Below are 20,406 nucleotides of genomic sequence, written 5' to 3'. Positions count from 1 at the left end.
GGTAGATACTTTACTTTTTAAAATATAGATCCCACAATACCAGTTTTTTCAGATTGCTTAAGGCTTCCGGTTTGTTGCTACAGAAGAAATGATGGTGATAACTGAATGATTATAAGCTTGTTTTGAGATTTATAAACATTTGATTTATATATAATTCATGGCAAACAGAACCCCATTTTTGTTCTGTATCAAAAGTATTTTTAAGTTATTTATATTGTTTCAAAATCTCATTTTATTTTGCCAATATAAATATTTCTTTTTTTTTGTATCTTCATTTTTATTTACAAAAAGGAATATACTCATTCTTTTAAATTAAATCAGTGTATAAAATCTAAATATAAAAATCAACACAAAAACTCATCACATTGTACCAGGAGGGACCTAAGAAAAAAACGGAATTATCTTCTGGAGGGCAGGCCCCTTGTAGTGCAGGCTTCCCCCACCTGGTGAGTGTTCTAAGAACTCATCTGTATCAGTGTACCAGCTGGTGTTGTTGTGAGAGGCTGTGTTCAGCTTCAGTGAATTTTTCTGAAGACTTTTTCAATGCATTTGCCCATTTTGTGATGGGTGATTTATGGGCACACCTGCCCACACCATGCTGTGTTCAGCAGTTTTTGACCCCCATACCTCACCCTCCTTATTCCCCTGATCTTGCCCAAGAGACTTTTGTTTGTTTCCCCGGAATTTTTGAGGAAAAAAAAATTCCTCAAAGGAAACATTTTGCTGGTGTGGAAGAAGGGAAACAAAAAATGACAGGAGCACCAAAAGGCAAAATCAATGAGTTCCAAAACTGTTTTGAGCAGTAGCAAAAAGTTCTCTGTATCACATCAAATGGAGAGTACTTTGAAGGTGACTGAAATTTAAATATGTAAGAATAACTACACAATTTTTATAAATAAATTCTGGGTATTTGGGTCTCCCCTCATATATATAGTGTTTCAGAGAAGTAAGTTCCTGTAGGGCATTTAAAATAGAGATCGATGTACTTTTTCACATCGTCTTCACACACCAGAGAGAGGTCAGCTTTTCTGGTCATTCAGCCCCATGTTGCACGGAGAGCGTTCAAGGAATTTGTCAGCCTGTATCTGCCCTCATGGTGACTTAGACTAAATGGAAAGAAACGAAAGTCTTCAGAGGGCAGAGGCGGGGCGGGGCGGGGGGCGGGGAGGAACAGCTTCTTCTTGTGCATCCCAGTGCCCTCCGAGAGCTGGCTGCTTGCACACTCTGGGCCTGCTCGTCACATCTGGGGCCTCGAAGGTCTTCGCCCTTGGAATCCTCTGAATTCTGGGCATTGCCCTGAGCCTGGAATGTCTGGCGCGCTGAAATCACAGTGCGAGATGAATCAGAACACGCTGTGAGATGGGCCTCTCATTTTGTGCAATTAGGAGTCCAGCTGAGGAGGTGACCAAGTAGCTCTCCAGGGATGCACATGCCTGGGAAAAAAGACAGTATTTTCTAGAAGGCACAGAGACCTGGCTCCATATGCCTCCCAATGTTCCCGTAAAACAACACTCAGGCTTGGATGCTTAAAAAAACAAAGAAACAAAAAAAAACCCTTTCTGATAAAAAAAAATGTACACCCATTCTTATGAATTTGAAGAACAAATACATCTTCATCTTTAATCGCTTTAATTCAATGAAACTATTTTATGATATTTCAACTTTGGCTGTTTTATGGAATTATAATCAGCGATAGAAACAAGAGCTGAGTCACCTGTATCTGTTACCCCCACAAAAACAGGAGACGGCAAAACAGCCAGACACGGAAGATGGCTTCCACTCCAGTGTGTGGCTGTCTTCCCAGCACCTTGATTTAAATAGTATCGTTGAAGAGTAGAAAAAGATCCCAAGAATTTGGGTTGAAAACAATTTGGTTGCCATAGGGCATGGTCATTAAATATTTCATAAGGTATTTAATAGAGTGTCTATTTACAAAAAAATGCATACAGGGCTACTTGAGAGCCTTTACTGGATACACAAAACATGTTGTTGTATGATGTTATGTTCAGAACATAGGCTATAGCCTAAACATGTAGAGTAATTTAAATATCTGAAATATCGTTAAAGCTCAGTAATGAAGACTGTGTAAACCATGAGAAAGTGTGCTTTGAGTTTCCAAACTGCCTGCCGTATTAAATAAAAATACCTTGTGCAGTGGCAACGCAGAGAACTCTGGGATTCTGTAGCAATGGACCTGGGACATGTGCAACGAAATCGAGCACTCCACGTCAGATACTAAGCGATTAAATTTTTAAAAATCCCTAAAAAAAGCACTAACCCACTAAGTCAATATGACTGGATATGCTGCTTGAAGAGTGACGGCCCAGCCCTGCACACAGCCTGCGCAGTGCCCGGTGCTCAGGAAGGAAGCTGGATTGAAAACAAGACTGCAACAACCACAGCCAGCCTACTTTAGAAATTACAATATGCCCTCAGATGGATAACCTGAATGTGCCTTTTGGGCAGAGATTTGATGTGGGGGAGAGCTGGGTTGGGGAGTATTTTGTCTGTAAATACCATGGATTTTAAAATCTTCTCTTGCACTGAAAACTCAGTTTATTTTAAGCCCACTGAGGTAGCCTAGCAAGAGTGACATCTAGTGGTCACCCCTCTCTTCCCCCACCGCATCCCACTCTTCAGGCCCTTTTCTCTCTCTCTCCTCCTCACCCCAGCCCCTTTCCTCTCTCTTTCCAAAGAAAGAGTGTTATCAGATTTAAGCATTTAAAGTTGAATCTCTATTAATATCCACAATTAAATGGTCTTTCTGGGTCTCTAAGTTGCTTCAAATACATGTGTTGATGGATTAAGACTGAAATGTTTAGCTGACTATTTTTCTGACTTGAATGGAAGTCACCTAGCTGTAGAGCAAAGGGAGAATAATTGGGCTCAAATATTTAAAAGGACAAGTTTGACAGCCCAAAGCGCTTGGTGATGGATAGAATGCTCACAGGTGCTCCCTTTGCTTTAGCACGGCCCCCCGCCCCCTTCTTCCCATCCATACGGGAGGCTGCCACCAGACTGATCTTCCCGAATAGTAACTCTCATCAATCCTTCAGTTGCCCCCAGTTGTCCGCCACATTGAATTTAAATGCCCATCAGATCAGCCCACTTTCCTCATTTCTCACAGCTCCCCAACTCACGTCTTTATGCCAGTCAAGTCAGTTTCCTCTCTGTCCTCTGGAGACCCATCGTGTTATTTTCTCCTTGCCTGCCTTTGTTTCTCCTCTTCTCTCTCGCTTTCTTTTCTGCTGCCTGTTTCCCGAGGCTCCCTGTCAGCCCATCTTTTCTATAAAGCCATGTCTCTCTTCTTTATTCTGTCCTCTGAACCATTATTTTATTTATACTTAGCCCCACACAGTGAAGCATTAAACTGCTTTTCTGGTAGAGTCGTGCCTCGGTGCGCGTTGGCTTCAGACCTCATCAAACCTGGTACTCGTCACGTTTGGACGAGAAAAGAATGTTTCAGCACTCAGCACTTGCCGGGGGCCTGTCGCACTTGCTAGAACCTGTATGAGTCATGACGCTGCCCCGCAGGAGAGCATTTTTTTTTTTTTTTACGGGGCGATGCATTCAGTACTGGTCGGTTTCAGCACTCCTGACGAGTTCTGGAACGAATTCACCACGAGCACTGAAGTACTACTGTATTTCCTGCTTCTTTATCTTGTCTCATCTGCTTGAGGGCAAACCCTGCAAAAGCAAGGGCTGATGCTTTCTATGTCTTTTTGTATTTCCCTCAGTTTTGGGGGAGTGGGGGTTTACTAAATTACTTAATTTGAAGGAATAGTACAAATGAAAGGACTTAAGTAGATTATTTTGGTACAACCTTAGTTTTTTAATGGTGTGAAAATGTAAAACCTATCTTCTTCTAAATGGTTCCTTAATCTTGTCTCATGTTTGGGTGGAAAAGCCCTGTCTCCTTTTGTGCAGCCAGCAGATGGGCTACGGTTTTTGGTAACTACTAGTGTAATGTGAGGTTGTGATGCAAATCAACAAAATAAGCCTTAGATCAAGCTGGGTTTGTGTGAAAGTTTGCTGACTCCCAGGAGATTCTCAAAGCAGTGTAAACATAGAATAAAGTCTTTTACAAACATTCGAGCCTACACAGCAGAGCAGAATGACAGAATTTTGTGGAAATCTTCCTCAGTATTTGAAAAGCTCTATTTATTTTTCTTCAGGAAGCTCACCTACTCTAAAAGTGTTCTTGTATCTCTAATTCAAGTTTTGTTCACTATTGTTTGATATCTCACAGTGTCCCATATATTGTGGTTTCCTATCGTGCAGCCTGAAGAACACAGGGTGTCAAATTAAAATTTCTATTTCTTTAAGTTAAGGGAACTTTCGTACTAGAATTTGGATAAATAATATTTCAGATTCTATTACACATTCATGCAGCCTTGGTCAGGTTAATATCACATCAGCTAAGATTTGAATGAAGGACTGAATTCTCTCCTGGCCACCACCTTTGAAAGAGACAGACAAATTGGAGAGAGTTCAGAGGGGAAGAACAAAAATGATCAAAGGTTTGCAAAATCAGCCCTGGGAGGAGAGGTTAAGAGAATCAGACCTGTTCTGCCTGGAGAAGAGAGGGCTGAAAAGGGCCATAATAACTCTCCCCAATACATAAAAGGATGTTTTCAGGAGGAAAGGGACCAATTATCCTCATTAGTCAACAAGGACAGGACCAGGAGTAATGGGACTTAAGCTACAGCAAAGGAAGAAAAAAAGATTAAATATTATGAAAACCTTCATTTCAAGGCTAGCCCTAATGCCTTTTCTGAGTTAGGGATGAAGAAATCAGTGCTGCTGCGACAGTAGGGGGAATATTAGAAAATTGCTGGAGAAACCTTGACAACTCAATAATGGGGGGAGGGAATTTTGATGTTACTTTTTACATTTATGTAAGGTCCAACAGAGCAGCCCAATGAGGGAGTTCTTTTCCCTCAAAAGTCATACAAACATACATATATACACAAAGATGTATAGAAACATAAATCACAAAAGAGAACAATTTATTGCCCATTCTTTTACCTTTTTGGTTCATTCTCTCACAGAATTAACACATAAAAATAGATTCTATCTTAAAATAATATAATTCAATGCCCTTTGTTTCGAGGTATTGTTCCTGTATTATATATTATAATGACTGATAGTACAGATAAGTCACGCATGAATACAATGATGATAGATTGAAAGGAAACATAATAGATCTGTAAAGAACCCCAAGTTGTTTGTATATGAGTTGTTTTTATTGTTTGCCATTCACTCCCTGTGCTCTGAACCCCTTACTTCTCTGAGAAGGGAAGGGCTCCCAGCTTGAGTGCTTTATATACGTTCCACTCCACTCAGCACGGACCTGCCTTTCCTTTCTGAACAACTCTGCTTCTAAATCTCTATTTCTTCACCTCCCTTCTTTCAACACATAGGTATCATATCTGCTTTAAAGGAACTAAGAACTAGGATAGTGCTTTTACCCAGTGTCATTCCATCAACTCAATCATTTATTCAACAAATGCTTATTGAATGCCTTCCATGTCCTGGGCACTATGCTAACTACTCTGGCTATAGCCCAGGATGAGTCATATTTTGTCCCTGCCCTCACAGACTGTACAATCTAGGCATAAACATAAACATGTGATGTGTGGTGAGTGCTGAGAGGGAGAAGGAAAGGTAGCTGTGAGAGCACAGAGCAGGAGAACCTAAGTTGGTCTGGGAAAGACTGCCTTCCAGAGAAAGCGAGACCTGAAATACAGCTCAAGTCAGCACGGAAAGGTGGGGGGAAGAGACCAGGCAAGTGTTCCAGGTGAAAGGAATAGAATGTGCAGAATTTTAGAAAGAGGAGGGAGAACAGTAATGTTTATGAGTTTATGTCTTTTATGGAACTACCTTAACAAGCTTTTTCAATAAGTGGGATTGGAAGTACCTGCTTCTACACAATTTGTTACCATTTGTAAGAGCTGCCCCACAGATACCTTCCGACTTCCCAAGGAGAGATGTTTACCTCCACAGAAAAAACCTCCTCTCTACATTTCACCCACAAGTGGTATTTGCTTGTCTTTTAAAAACTTTTTTATCGTTGTATTACATTGATAAATGTAGAAAGATTAGTATTATGAAGTTATCAACTAGCTTCGATGATTACCAACACATACCAATCCCCTCCATCTGTGCACCCCACTTACCCCCAACTCCCCTCAGCCATACCATAATTGTTCTGAAGTAAATATATGGCTTTATATTCTAATATGAAATAATATTGTGAATCCGTTGTGGAGTGGAGGTTGTTCTGCATAACATACCTTAGAAATACTGAGTTTCCTCCGGCAACTAGAAAGAGAGGTTCTAAGGTTCGCTCTCAGACCTGAACGAGGAGGAACGTGGGAAAAGATGTATACGTCAAGGAGAGACAGTTCCTCCAAAATATCATGGGAAGTGCAGCCCAGGGAGAAAACTGCCATTGAGAAACTCCCTAGGGCTGGGATGGATAAGAATAATTAATATTTATAAAATTTTGTTTTATGTTACTTACCATTTTGTGCTGGCCTGTAATGTGTCCCTGTTTTCCTTATATTCTAGTAGAAGTGTGAATTTCCATACAGTTTTGTGTTCATGATGCTTGGGAAATGAAGACAGTGCCAAAGTACCTGAAGAAGTTCAGAAACACAAAGCGAAATGATGAGCGTGGGTCAAAAAGGGCTGTAGCTAAGTGTCCACTGACAGATAAGGAGATACAGAAGATGCGACACTGTCTACAATGGGTAAATGGAACCACTCATGACAGTGTGGGTGGACCTGGAGGGTTTTCTGCTAAGGGAAATAAGTCATGGAAAGGACAAATACCATATGATTTTTCTTACATATGGATTCTAAAAAACAAAACAAACTCATAGATACAGAGGATGAATTGGTGCTCCCCAGATAGGCGGGGAGTTGGGTGACAAAAGGTGAGATGGATTAAGAAGTGCAAACTGCCAGTTATAAAAATAGCCACAGAGATGTGAAGTACTGCATAGGGACTATAGTCAATAATATTGTAAAAAACGATGCATGGAGTCAGATGGGCACTAGATTTAATCAGCATAATTGCTTCATAAGGTATAAAAATGTTTAATCAGTATGTTGTGCATCTGAAACAAAGATAATATTATGTGCCAACTGTAATTGAAAAATATATTTTTAAAAATAGCTGGAGCAGCTCTTTGGACCAAAAGATGATGATAGGGCTCTAAGAAATCCTTGGGGATGCGTGTTGGATGCTGCAGACACAGGACAGAAATTTGAGACACTTGAATTGGATATTAATAGTGAGGAATATTAAAGTAGGGTGGAATACTTGGGGACATTGGGATTCTGTATAATATTTTTTATTTCTCAGATACTAATAATTATATGATGAACCATTATTTTAATAATACCTGTTTAGAAATAAAAGATGCCACACTAAAATGGGAAAAAATGTGTTTTGAACATATTTGTGTTTGATTTTACAAAATGAGATCTTACTATGCACATTGTTCAGCAACATTGACTATTATTTGGAAAATGACCATATTTTTTATTCTTTGGGGATAAACTTGATTTTTCAGACACAAAAAAATAGTCATTTGGCACTATGTATTGTGATGGTCAAACAAATAATGAGACTAACTCTAACACAGGTTTTATAAAAATATTTTTTGCTCTATTCACAAATTGGATAGCATCTTAAAATATCTACTTTAAATAATATTCTTTTGGATCTATACATTTGCCATTGTTTGCTTTCCAAAGTCTCATTATTTTATGGTTAAAGTTTGATATTACAAATATACTAGAAAATGAAATATTTACTTGAAAGTCTCCAGTGAAACTAGAGGAATTTTGTCTCTCAGAAGATCAATCATGAAATGAAAAGAGAATTGATTGGGTAGCAACTGAGCTAAAAATGGCCACTGTCTTGTTAACCCCAAGTCTCCCCAGCCCCCCTCCATCTGGAGGCCAGGGGGTAACTTGGCAGAAGGCATTCAGACCTTCACTTATGGTAAGAGTTGTAAGAAGAAATCCTAGCACAGAGTACCCAAGTGTTTACTCCCTGTGTTTGTTCCAAGAATCTTCAGTTGTAGATACCCTTAATATCAATGAGAAATGTGTGTTTGAGCTGTATCGCTTTAGACTAATAGCAAGTTCAAAGACTATTCAAATGGTGTGTATGTGTATGTATTCGAAAAAAACTTGGAGTAGTCTAAGCACCATCTTCTACCTAAACTACACAATCTTATTAGCCAATGTCACCACACAATACAATTAATAAAATTTTAAAAAACAAAAAGATATACAAAGAAAGGAGTGACCAAGACTGCATGTGTTACAGATTTTCTCCTTTTTAATTATATTATTTTACAACTTTGTTGTGAAATTAAGGTTACAGTACTATTTAGGTTTTTTTTAAAGGTAAATTAGCTTAGTATTGAGACTAAAAAGTGTGACAACTGTATTAAGTAGAGTTCTATTTCCTTCACAAAATTAAGAAAGTTTTCTTTCATTATCTATTTTCAAATAAGTTTTCAATTTCTTGCTTTTCCTTTTCTCCTTCTGGCACCCCTATGATTCAGATGTTGGTACATTTAAAGATGTCCCAGAGGTTCCTAAGCCTCTCCTCATTTTCTTTTTAAATTCTTTTTTCTTCCTGCTGTCCTAAATGAATGCTTTTCCTTCCTTGTGTTCCAAATCGCTGATTTGATTCTTGGTTTCATTCCTCCACTATTGGTTCTCTAGATTTTTCCTTATTTCACTTAATGCAACCTTCATGTCTGCCTGGGTCTTTTTTATGCCATTGAAGTACCCAATGAGTTTCTGGAGCATCCTGATAACCAGTGTTTTGAACTGTGTATCTAATAGGTTGCTTATCTCCATTTCATTTAGTTCTTTTTCGGGAGTTTTGTTCTGTTCTTTCATGTGGGCCATATTTCTTTGTCTCCTCATTTTGGCAGCCTCCCTGTGTTTGTTCCTGTGTATTGGGTAGAGCCACTTTAACTCCCTGTCTTAGTGTATCTGTTAAGTTTTATGGGGCACAGCCTTAGGTAATTGCCAGGGCAGGGCAACCATGTCATTGCTCTGATGCTCTGTGTGGGGCAGGGCTTGCAGAGGGGACAATACCACTGCCTGGCCTGTGGAGTTTTGCCCAGGAGGATGCTGTCTCCCAACTTGCCCTTCACTTTCTTCCCATATGCCACTGGTGCTGTTCCAGCTGTTGCCCTCATGCTGAATCCTGGTGTGTGTGGGAGGTCTGTGTGAGTCCTAAGTCTGTTGCGGGACCTTTAAGAGGATGTAGCTTTTTCCACTGCCCTGACCCCTACTGATTTTTATAGCCAGAATTTATGGGGACTTATCTTCCTTGCTCTGGGACCCTCAGCTGGGCAGTCTGGTCTGGGCCTGGGATCCCTCAAACCCAAGGTCTCTCTCCCATTATTTTAAAAGTATGTTTTATTAACTATGTTATTACAGTTGTCCCAATTATTCCCCCTTTGCTACCCTCCTCCTGGTACCCCCTTCCCTCCAGCAATCCCCCTCCTTATTTCATGTCCATGGGTTGTGCATACAAGTTCTTTGGCTTCTCCATTTCCCATACTATTTTTAACATCACCCTGCCTATTTTGTACTTACCAATTATGCTTTTTAATTCCTGAACTTTTCTCCCCATTCTTCTTTTTTCTCCTTCCAGCTGATAACCCTTCAAATGATCTCTATACCTATGATTCTGTTCCTGCTTAAGTTGTTTGCTTAGTTTGTTGGGGTTTTTTTCTTTGTTTTTAGAATCAATTATTGATAGTTATGAATTTGTTGCTTTTTTAATGTTCATAGTTTTGATCTTCTTTTTCTCTTGCTGCTTTTAAGATTCTCTTTTTATCTTTATCTTTAACTTTTAGCATTTTAATTATAGTGTGTCTTAGTGTGGACCTCTTTGGGTCCAACTTGTTTGGGATTCTCTGTGCTTCCTGGACTTGTATGTCTATTTACTTCACCAAATTAGGGAATGTAGGAGACCGTTCTGCATGGTGTGGGCCCAGCTCCCACTCAGAGATGTACAGGACCCACACCCATGGATAGGTTCTCCCGTGCTGAATCAGGCCTGCAATGTGCCTAGGCTGCTTTTAGTCTTGCTCTTGCTAAAAAAATCCCTCACCCAGAATTGAGGACATTTACTGCAAAGTAACTTCCTAAAATCCATGCTAAACCTTCCAAGGATGAGTGTAACCAGTTCAACCACTTTTGCCTTTTCATTTGCAAATATCCCTCTTCTGTGATGTGATTAGCGGCATTAGCTCCTTTGTTTTCTGTGAAATGTAACCACCTAAAAGCAAACCTGTGCATAGTAAATGAGGACCATCATGTAATGTGCAGGGAAGAGAAATAAAGGCCTGTCATGGCGGAAGCCGCAGCTTCTGCTCCCCTTGAGTGAAAAGCCATGCTGTCCCTTTTCCTCCACCAGACACAGTAGTCTATGTGAATGTCTCATTTCATCCATAATGACGCGGACACTTTGGGCTAGTGTCTGCATCAAGGGAAGTTTTCTCTATTTTTTCACATAGGTTTTGGATTTCTTGTTCTTCCTTTTCTTCTTCTGGCATCCCTATGATTCAGATGTTGACATGTTCGGAGATGTGCAAGATTTCCTTATACTATCCTTGATTTTTTTAATTCTGTGCTGTTCTGGTTGAATGTTTATTTCTTCTTTATGCTCCAAATTACTGATTTGAATCCTGGCTTCCTTCCCTTCACTGTTGGTTTCTTGCAGATTTTCCTTTATTTCACTTACTGTAACCTTTATTTCTTCTTTTATGTTGTTGCCGTACTCAGTGAGTTCTTTGAGCATCCTGATCCCCAGTGTTTTGGACTCTGCATCTGAGAGGTTGGTTATCTCCATTTTGTTTAGTTCTTTTTCTGGGGTTTTGTTCTGGTCTTTCATTTGGGCCATATTTCTTTGTCTCCTCAGTTTGGCAGCATCACTGTGTTTGTTTCTGTGTATTAGGTAGAGCTGCTTTGCCTCCCTGTCTTGGTAGTGTGGTCTATTGTTGAATAGGTACCAAAAAATTGTGTGGGGCAGACCCTTAAGTAATTGCCAAGGTGGGGGCAACCCACTTCATCACTTTGTGAATCCGTGTGTGGGGAGGACTCAGAGTGGGAACTGTGCTGCCGCCTGGCTTCTGGAGGTTCAGCTGGCACTGGCCCCATTTCCAGTCACTTCACCCACTCACCATATACAACTGGCACCTTTCCAGCTGTTGCCCTGGTGTTGAAATCCAGAGTGGGTGTGTTTGTGTCCGTTTTAAAACTGTATAGGCCCTTTAAGTGGAGTTCCTGAAAATGCAGCAGTTTTTTCTGCTGCCCCACCCCCACTGTTTTTTACAGCCTGAAGTTATTGGGATTTATCTTCCTGGTACTGGAACCCTGGGCTGTGTGGTCTGGCCTGGGGATGGGATTGCTTACTCCTAAGGTATCCCTCCCAGTTTTTACCTTCCACACATGAATGTGGGACTGCCTCTCTGCACCACACTGTGCCTCTCCGCCTGTCTCCACATCTCCACCCCTCCTGCCTGTCTGGATGAATGTGGCTTCTTTAAATCCTCAGCTGTCAGACTTTCATATAGTTTGATTTTCTGACAGTTCTGGGTGCTATTTATTTTGAGATTTATTTGTAATTCCATTTGTGGTTGTGCAAAGAGGTGAAATATGTCTACTTACACCTCCATCTTGACCAGAAGTCCTTCCCTCCTGTTTTTTTATCCACCACACGTGGATGTGGGACCACACATTCCCATCTCTGCACCTCTCTGCGCAGCTCTGTATCTCCATGCCTCTCCCTGTCTCTGTGACTCTGCCTATCCATCTGGATGAATGTGGCTTCCTAAATCCTTGGTTGTTGCACTTCCACATAGCTTGATTTTTTGACAATTCTGGGTGAAATTTGTTTTGTAGTACAGTTGTATTTTTTGCTATTGCTGTGCTTAGAGGTGAGGTGTGTTTACTTGCTCATTCTTCTTGACCAGAAGTTGTATTAAGTAGAGTTCTCTGTTTGCAAGTAGCAAACTAAAATCAACTCTGGCTAATTTAAACAAAGAAGGAAATTAGTAGAAGGCTATTGTTGCCAGAATTCAAGAAGCCTGGTCTCCAAAGGATGGGAATTAGAGTAGCCCCACGAATATGGGTAGCAAGAATCAATGGACAGTTCTTAAGATCACTGTCATCAGGATGAATAAATTTGCTCAGGATTCAGATTCTAGGAAGAGAGCTTCTGATTGGTCTAGCCTGGATCTCATGTTCATTTCCTTGATTTAAATCCTCTCAAGGGCATACCCAATGGGTGAGGCTTGGTCCCCCAAAGAACAGCCAGTAGGGGCTGAGTGGGCAAAAACAATAAATGTATGCTTCTCAAAAGTATTTTCTCTTGCAAAAATATAAATTGCCATATAAGTTTCATTTCCATTGTATTGTGCGTAGTGATTCTTGAGCTTGAAATTTTGATTAAGATTTACAAATGAGCCCTGGCTGCTGGTGTGGCTCAGTGGATTGAGTGACAGCCTGCAAAGGTCACTGGTTTGGTTCCCAGTTGGGGCACAGGTCTGGGTTGCCAGCCAAGTCTCCAGCTGGGGGCGTGCGTGAGGCAACGGATCAAGGTATCTCTTGTACATCCATGTTTCTCTCCCTTTCTTTCGCCCTCCTTTCCCCTCTAAATATAAATAAATAAAATCTTTAAAAATTTTTGAAACATTTTTTCAAAAAGATTTATGGATGAGAAAGTATGAATTTCATGACTTTTTTTATCCATCAGAATGTAGTTCTGGATTCTAGTTAATAAGGTCCAGAATCCAGACACCCAAACGGAGAGACACTTTTGTATCAAACGATAGTCTTGTACAAATGTAAGTCACATTCTTGCCTTTAAGACCAGAAAAAAAAAAGCAAACAGTGTTCCATAGTCATATGTTAAAATCTTTTTAAAAGATAAAGCAGTTTTATTCAAATTACATATGGGGTTGGGAGAGGGAACCACAATCTTTTTGGGACTCGGAGTCAGCCTTACAAGAACGGAGGCAGAGATACAGCTGCGCTGAAACAGTCTTCATACAAGATCATGTCATTTTAGATTGGGGTAATAATGACAGCAATAAAAACAAATATGTAAATTCAAGAGATTTTAGAGAAGTAGGATTTAGATGATTCTACATTGTAAATAATTTTAGAAGTGAGAATCTAAAATGTGAGTAATAATCCTAGTAAGTATTTGCTTTTAAAATCCTCCTTCCTGGTAACCATAAAATGTCCCTCTGAGTCTGACTAGCATTATTACTATTCCAACTCTGCAAATACAAGAAGACTACCTGCATGTATTTCATAATTCATCCAAGATGGAAAGCAAATCCTGTCACCTTGTTATTCTTAATGTGTTTTATATTGTATCATAACACAGGTGGCACTTCATTTTTCTGCATTTTTCTTAACTATAGGTTTTCAAGGCACTTCCAGGGACCCTGCTATCTTCAGAATCAAGCGACATGTGTTCATCCATCTGTCTAAAAGCCCCTGTTTTCCCACGTTGTTCATGTGGGAATGGACGACAACCGTACAAGCGTTTTAAATGAGGAAACGGACAGCCTATCACAGACATCAGGACCTTTTCAGAAACCTACTTGGAAATTCTACTCCTTTTTATCCATTTTGCTCATTGTGACAGTAGTTAAGATAATAACAATTTCCATGAAAAATGTTTGTTAGGGAAGAAAACAATCATGATTCCTTTTTACCACATCTATTCTTTGGAGATTGCAGTTGCAAAAAGACAGATGGCAAAAACCACGTCTGCTCCACTGAAAACATGAGGTTTCTTAGCATTTGTTTAATTAAATACGGCTGCTTCCACAGCTTCTGAACCGATGTTTTGGAGAAATAAACTCTCTTAAAAGAAAAACTTATTCATTTCATTTTATTTGCACAGTTGCTGCCAAGTTTTCCAACCAACTCTCTTTCCAGAGCTATAATAATATCCAAGAGAACTCAGGAAAATATGTGAAAAATGGATTGACTACAGAGTGTTCAGAGTGAGGAGTTGGGTTCAGCTCTGGGTGCTCACTAATTCATGTTTAGCCCTTGCTGGTGGCATTTACAGTTTGCCTGATCTCTAGCCATTGGAATGCACACTCTGAATATCCGATTGATGAGGGTTATGATGCTTCTTGGAGGGATTTAGTGGATTAGAGTAGAGGAAACAGGATTTGGGTTTCTGGCTCTGTTAGTAATTGTGTGACTTCAGAGAACTTAGCTTCTTTGTGCATCCCCTGTCCCCACAGGTTTTTTATTTTTTTTTCAGCAATGAAAGGGAACAGTGAAAAATGCAATATTCACATACACTTCAGGGCTAACACAAGTAAATATGAATTAATGTTTTATGACATGTAGTCTCTTTGTGATCAAAATATAAGTGGAAAGGAGTGTGATTAAGAAGACTGAATAACTAAGAAGGAGTCTTATGTAATGTGGTCCTTCTGTTTACACTTTCAGAGAAGTCTTTCAGTGTATACTTCTCTGCAGTGTTGAGCTTTAAGATTTCAAAATTCATTTCAATCAGCTTCTCATGGGTTATATCCATCTGAACCCCCTTATAAACTGAAAATACATCTCTTAAAAGAGATACTTTTCTATTATTATTATTATTATTTTAAAGACTTTAATATTTATTTATTTTAGAGAGGGGAAGGGAGGGAGAAAGAAAAGGAGAGAAACATCAATGTGTGGTTGCCTCTTGGGTGCCCCCTACCAGGGCCCTGGTCCACAACCCAGGCATGTGCCCTAGACTGGGAATTGAACCAGTGACCCCTTGGTTCACAGGGCAGCACTCAATCCACTGAGTCACACCAGTTAGGGCTCCATTATTATTTTTTACAAAGATTTTTATATTGTTCTATTTCACTCACTCCAGACAAACTTCACTCAGAGGAAACGGTCATGGTGACTGATTTGTCAAGAGAAGTTTTGTTTGGACATGCATTAAGGATATAACTTGATGTTTTCATAAAATACTGTGTACAATAGATCTTGTTCAATACTTGCTTTCAGCAGATGCTTAGTTCTAAAAGGGAGCATTAGTTTTTGTCTATGGAAAGTTAAGCACTTGATAACTGATCACTTGCAAGTATATTCTGCTTTTCACTTTGTGATAACTTGTTCCTCAATTCTCTGTAGCCTGGAAGCACACACTGAATTGAAGGTGTGGAAATACCTTATACTATATGCTATGATGTCTATGGTTAGGCACTGTGTAGTTTTCCTTGGTCCAGGTCAGCAACTTGTACTGAACCATGATGTTCGTTGCTCCCAGCTCAACGGGGCTGACTCCATGCCCCGGTGTCACGGTTGGCACATGACCCAGGCCTCACGGATGGAAGTACAGCTCTATCCTCCACTTGTGGAGACTGGCTCAGAGTGTGTGTGTGATCCTACCCAGGCCACTTATAGTTGGTGTGGGACAGAGAGTTTCTTTGCTGGCACTGCTGCGCTGGTAGAATGTAAGCCCAGAGCTAATATTGCCCATCTCTGCCATCATAGTCTTTCCATTCTTGTAGAAGGACATAAAGACAGTCTCTTAAAAAGGTAAATTGTACTTTGATAATACTTTTTTACAAAAGAAAAAAGGTATTAAAAGTGACTAATAAATAATCAGTCTTATTAGTAATCAAAGCAATACAAATTAAAATGAGGTATGATTTCCTTTGAAATTGGAAAATGACTAATTAATTGACACATTAGATGACAAATCTTAAGTGTTGGAAAGAATGCTGTAAAATGCTCAAGTTTATAGGGGTAGGAATTTCTGTCACATATTTTGGAAAACTACTTGAAAATATTTATCAGTATTATCTTTTTTATCCCAATAATTGGGAATCTATTCTAAAGAAATATCTCTAAATCCAGAAGAGTTTTGGGCACAAAACCAGAAGCAACTAATCCAAAAAGAAGAAAATATCAAGCAAATTAGAGCAGATAGAGGTGACATTTTAAGGTCAAGTGAAGACAGCAGAATACAAAATTGTCGGCTCCTAGTTCCTTAATGCTATCTACATATAGCACCATTATAACTGATTTACTGTAGCAGGATTTGTCTCTATATTACTTTCCTTTAACGTATATTAACAATGACTGTCATTCACTTCTAATGTCTTGCCCCCCGAGAGTCAAGTGCTGCTGCGCTGTCTCAGCCAGTGAGACCTAGCGGAGGAGACCAGGCTGGGCTCTCCCGCAGTGCAGGCTCTGCATTGTGCAGCGGGGCTGTGTATCCCCCCAGGGGCTCTCCTCCTGCCTCTGAGTGTGTCCTTGGTGAGTGGTTTTGCCTCCCAATGACCGCCAATGTGCACATAGTACTGGAGGACTGTTTCCAAGCCTCCGATGTTAAAAACTCAGGCTTTCTGAAAGTTTGAGGAGTCTTCAAGAAAATGGCAGAGGCAGTAATAAATAAAAATAAAGTTAAAAAGGGGGCAGAAGACTAGGGGTTGGGGGAAATCCTTTAACCTTCTGAAAGTAATATATAAACGTGATGAAACAGTGAACTTTTTTAGGCTGGAATTTTCTCTTTGTGTTGGCGGGTAAGCAACTCTTTGTGACTAACAATTGTAATATGTAATAAAAACAATAAAACACCCTACTAATACATTTGTCATACAATACTCTAGCCTACATAATGAAAAACTCTTTCTGAGAGCATAATTTGTAAGGCTCAGTGCTAAGTAGAATGTGGAGGCTCGTTAAAAAGCAGAGGGAAAGTGCCCTTAAAGGTACACTGGAAACTTTTTCCTTTCTGCCATAGTCTTTCTCTTAGCCTTATCATAGGGCTTTTATTTGCTATTTAATGTCATCCTAAGGAAAGTAAAATTGAGATATTAAATATTTAGCATGAATTTTCCCACTTATTTTTATATTGTGCCATGCCAATTTTAAATGCAACTACCAGAGCACCTTGTAAAAATAAAGGGGAAGTTTCCTGCCTCCAGGGGATGAGAAAGGACAAATATAAACCCACTCAGGCAGGGTGGGAGGAGGAAGAGAGGATGCCCCCTACCTCCAACCACCCATGCTGGGCTCCCCCATCCTTGTGCACAGGGGCAGGTGCAGGGCAGACCCTCCCAGATGTCTGGGGGCCTGCTGTGGGGGCCAGACAGCTACTGTTTCTGCTCCTTCCAGCCAGTGGGCTCAGACCCCCAAGGATCTTTAAACCTCAGGGCCAGAATATGCTCAGGATCTGACGGGGGCAGAGGAGAGGCTCTCCCCCCACACTGCCCCCCCCCCCAAAGATTGCACCACAGGGCTGTCAGCCCAGGGCTAGGCAGTGGCCACCACTCATCCCTCCTCCCCCACCCCAGTGCTGGGTCCAGGCTCAGGCCAGCAGGGGAGGGCAGCAGCCATCATGGGGCAGGGGAGGGGGAGACTGGCTGGTATTTGGGGAGCCCAAGAGTGGAGAAGCAGGCTGCTGGGAACCCCACCAGGGGAGGTGGAGGGAGATGGAGGAAGGCGGATAGGAGCTGAGGGCCAAGATCCTGGCACAGGTCCCATTGCCCCGCTACACTTCACTCACAGCATTTACATCCAAAGATAATATTACTAAGAATTTTAAGACAGCAACCACAGAGCATTAAACCCCAATTGGGGGGCCCTCTGAGCACCCGGCCCTGTGTGACCACACTGGTTTCACTGGCCCTGTCTGCTGGAGGGGGCGCCTGGGCTGGCTAAATTGTAGCCGTCTTCCAGTTTCAGGATATGTGGTTCTGGTCTAGGTCACATCTCTCTCTCTCAGCATGCAGATGGAGTTTAAGATTATATAACCCAGTTTAGTGCTTATTTAAAAAAAACATTAACCAAAGAAAACCAACTGGACACTATTAGACCCTTAGCATGGAAGAGATTTGTGTGAACATCACTTATCTTATGAGGGGCCTGTCTCCCCTCCTGGTTTGTTAAAGCCTTCCACCTTCATGCTCTTTAATCCTGTCTTCACCTTTCCATTGCCCAGTGTGTGACTGCAGTCTTCCATCTGTGATGGTGACAACATGGTATGTGAAGTCTGCTCCCTCCAAATGAGGGTGTCATCTTCTTTAGAACAATAAACATGGCGCTGATCTAAAAGTGTTTGTGAATTCATTAAGAAAGGAATTGAGTCATATGATTTTAAAGCTGGAATGAAGATGGGAAACAGCAGTGGGTTGCAGTACTGGTCCAGAGTCACATAGCTTATTACCGACGGGTCCAGGGCTGCACCATGCCTCCACACTCTCACTTCTAGTGCTCTTGATCATATGCGATACTCACTGCTAAAATTTTAATTAGCACCTACTTTGAATCCTCACAAGCTCAGAGCTAGTTGTAATACACACAGTGGGGAGATGACTTAAGTTATAGCTGAGAAATAAGAAACAACTCTGCAAGTAAGTTCTACATGTTAGAATACCATTCATTAGCAACTTGAGGTGGATAATAAAAAGAAAAGACTTATTCACATAATATAAATAATACTGCTATTTGTATTTTCCTGTTAAGCCTGTATTGCTTCCATGCAGTCTATTCTTTGTGGAACAGACACGGAAAATATAAATCCAGACCAGCTTCCCCCACCATTCTCCATCTGGCTGGCCGTCTCCCTCCACTGTCCATAATGCGAAGATTAACATCAATCTGCTGCTCCTCGAAAGAGAGACCAGTTGCTTTTCCCCATTGATTCAGTGCATTTAACTTAACACCTTCTTTGCTGAAAATCTATATACTGTGTTAAATACTCCAGAGCGTAGAAAGCTAATTGAATAAACAACAAAACAAAACAATCTCATTTTCAAGGAGCCCGGGAACAAGGAAAGGGGACACCAAGTTTATTTGCAATTTTGTTTAATCCAGGTCACTGCTGCCTCTTATTATGACTAATCAAAAGTTGGGGTGCAATAGACAAAACAAACACCAGATGGGGAAGCCAGAGACATGGAACCTAGTTCTTACTCAGCTTTTAATTAGCCGTATGACCTTGGGCAGGTCACTTAATCACACTAGATCTTCATTTTTTTTTCATCTCTAAAATGAGAGGTTTAGATGGGAAATAATTTCAAAGCTCCCTTCAAAGCCCCAAATCCCAATTTATGATTACAATATATTTATGTGAACCAAGTAATCATCTAATTCATTCCAGATTATGCCAAAATTAACTCATAATTAACTGATGTTATCCTCACTTTAATTCAGAGCACTGAATAAAATTGAAATTGCAAATTGAAATAAAAATGAAACAAAGCTTTTAGTGTTGTTGGTGAGGCTGGCAAGAAAGTCAGTAGTTAAGGTTCAAATGACTACTATAAATTGTTTTTGTTCAGCTCTTGCCTAATCCATAGTTGCTGAGTGCAAAGGCCCTACCGTTTCCCGTCCTTTTATTCTGATTTAAGGTACAAAGCGCAAGAGCGCATGCATGCAGGCGCACATGCCTGGGAGCGCGCGCGCTCTCACACACGAATTCTATTTTTAGGACGCAGGAAGGTAAAAGAAGGTATTTTGACCCAGGGCTCACAATTCACCTATTCTTTGCACCAAACGAGGGTTTCCTCTTTCAGCTGTGGTTAGCCTCGGTCCCTGTGTGGCGCGCTGGGCAGGCTGGTACGTGTGTGTATACAACTTTGCCACAGATCATGCCCAGAAGCCCCAAAGCTAAAACCTGTGCATTGGTGGTCCTGACCCTAAGAACCCGATTTGACAGGGTGCAGTACAGGAGAACTCACATTCTTGTAAGTGTCTTCCAGGTTGGGTTTTTTCCCCTCTTTTTTTTTTTAAACATTTCAGCATATCTTTGCTTTCCTTTGATTCTTCTGAGGTTTAAGGGTGGTCACTGGCAAAATTATACAAATAGAGTGTTCACAGCTCAGCAGTCCTTGGATCCACATTTGGAGTTCTACGTGGGTGGCACAGGAATAAATGCCAATAAGGAGCCAGGACAGATCTGTTAACAGAAATTAAATGACTTAGGATGCAGTTCTGAAAGCTTCCATTAAAAGGCCTGAAGCACTTAAAAATTATAATAGTAAAGTCAATTTCAAAATTGCTAATAGCTCAATTCTATTAATCTTTTCAAAAATATATCTTTTTATATGTCCAACAATTAGTGTTTTTAATACCTTTAAAATTAGAGGCAAGGTAGCCTTAGAATTGCATTTCATTTCATTAGATTTTTTAAAAATTAAGCCAGAAACAAAATTCCTTTGTGTTCCTACTCTGACTTGGGGTTGTGGAAACAGATTGGAAGGTGAGGAAAATATTACCCAAAACATAGCCTATGGAATACCACCTATCCTTCTAAATCTCTATCTTTCTATGGGATGTTATCCTGAGACAATCAAAATTAATTTCACTAAATTC

The 20,406-nt window shown here is 40.5% G+C and overlaps 1 long non-coding RNA gene across 1 annotated transcript; it reads right to left on the bottom strand.

Annotated features, from left to right (window-relative positions):
• Window positions 1-497: 497 nt before the first annotated feature.
• LOC123811039 lies at window positions 498-19,956 on the bottom strand. The gene is made up of 3 exons (XR_006784338.1): window positions 19,773-19,956; window positions 6,527-6,641; window positions 498-1,433 (listed from the first exon to the last, which is right to left on the bottom strand). It is a non-coding gene; the product is annotated as an uncharacterized LOC123811039 (long non-coding RNA).
• Between the last annotated feature and the right edge of the window lie 450 nt (window positions 19,957-20,406).

Source organism: Phyllostomus hastatus, unplaced genomic scaffold (assembly GCF_019186645.2).
Source record: "Phyllostomus hastatus isolate PE091 unplaced genomic scaffold, TTU_PhHast_1.1 phas_scaffold_78, whole genome shotgun sequence".
In the NCBI taxonomy this organism is placed as follows: domain Eukaryota; kingdom Metazoa; phylum Chordata; class Mammalia; order Chiroptera; family Phyllostomidae; genus Phyllostomus; species Phyllostomus hastatus.
The sequence above is the reverse complement of the archived record's forward strand: the minus strand, read 5'-3'. Positions and strand labels throughout refer to the sequence as shown.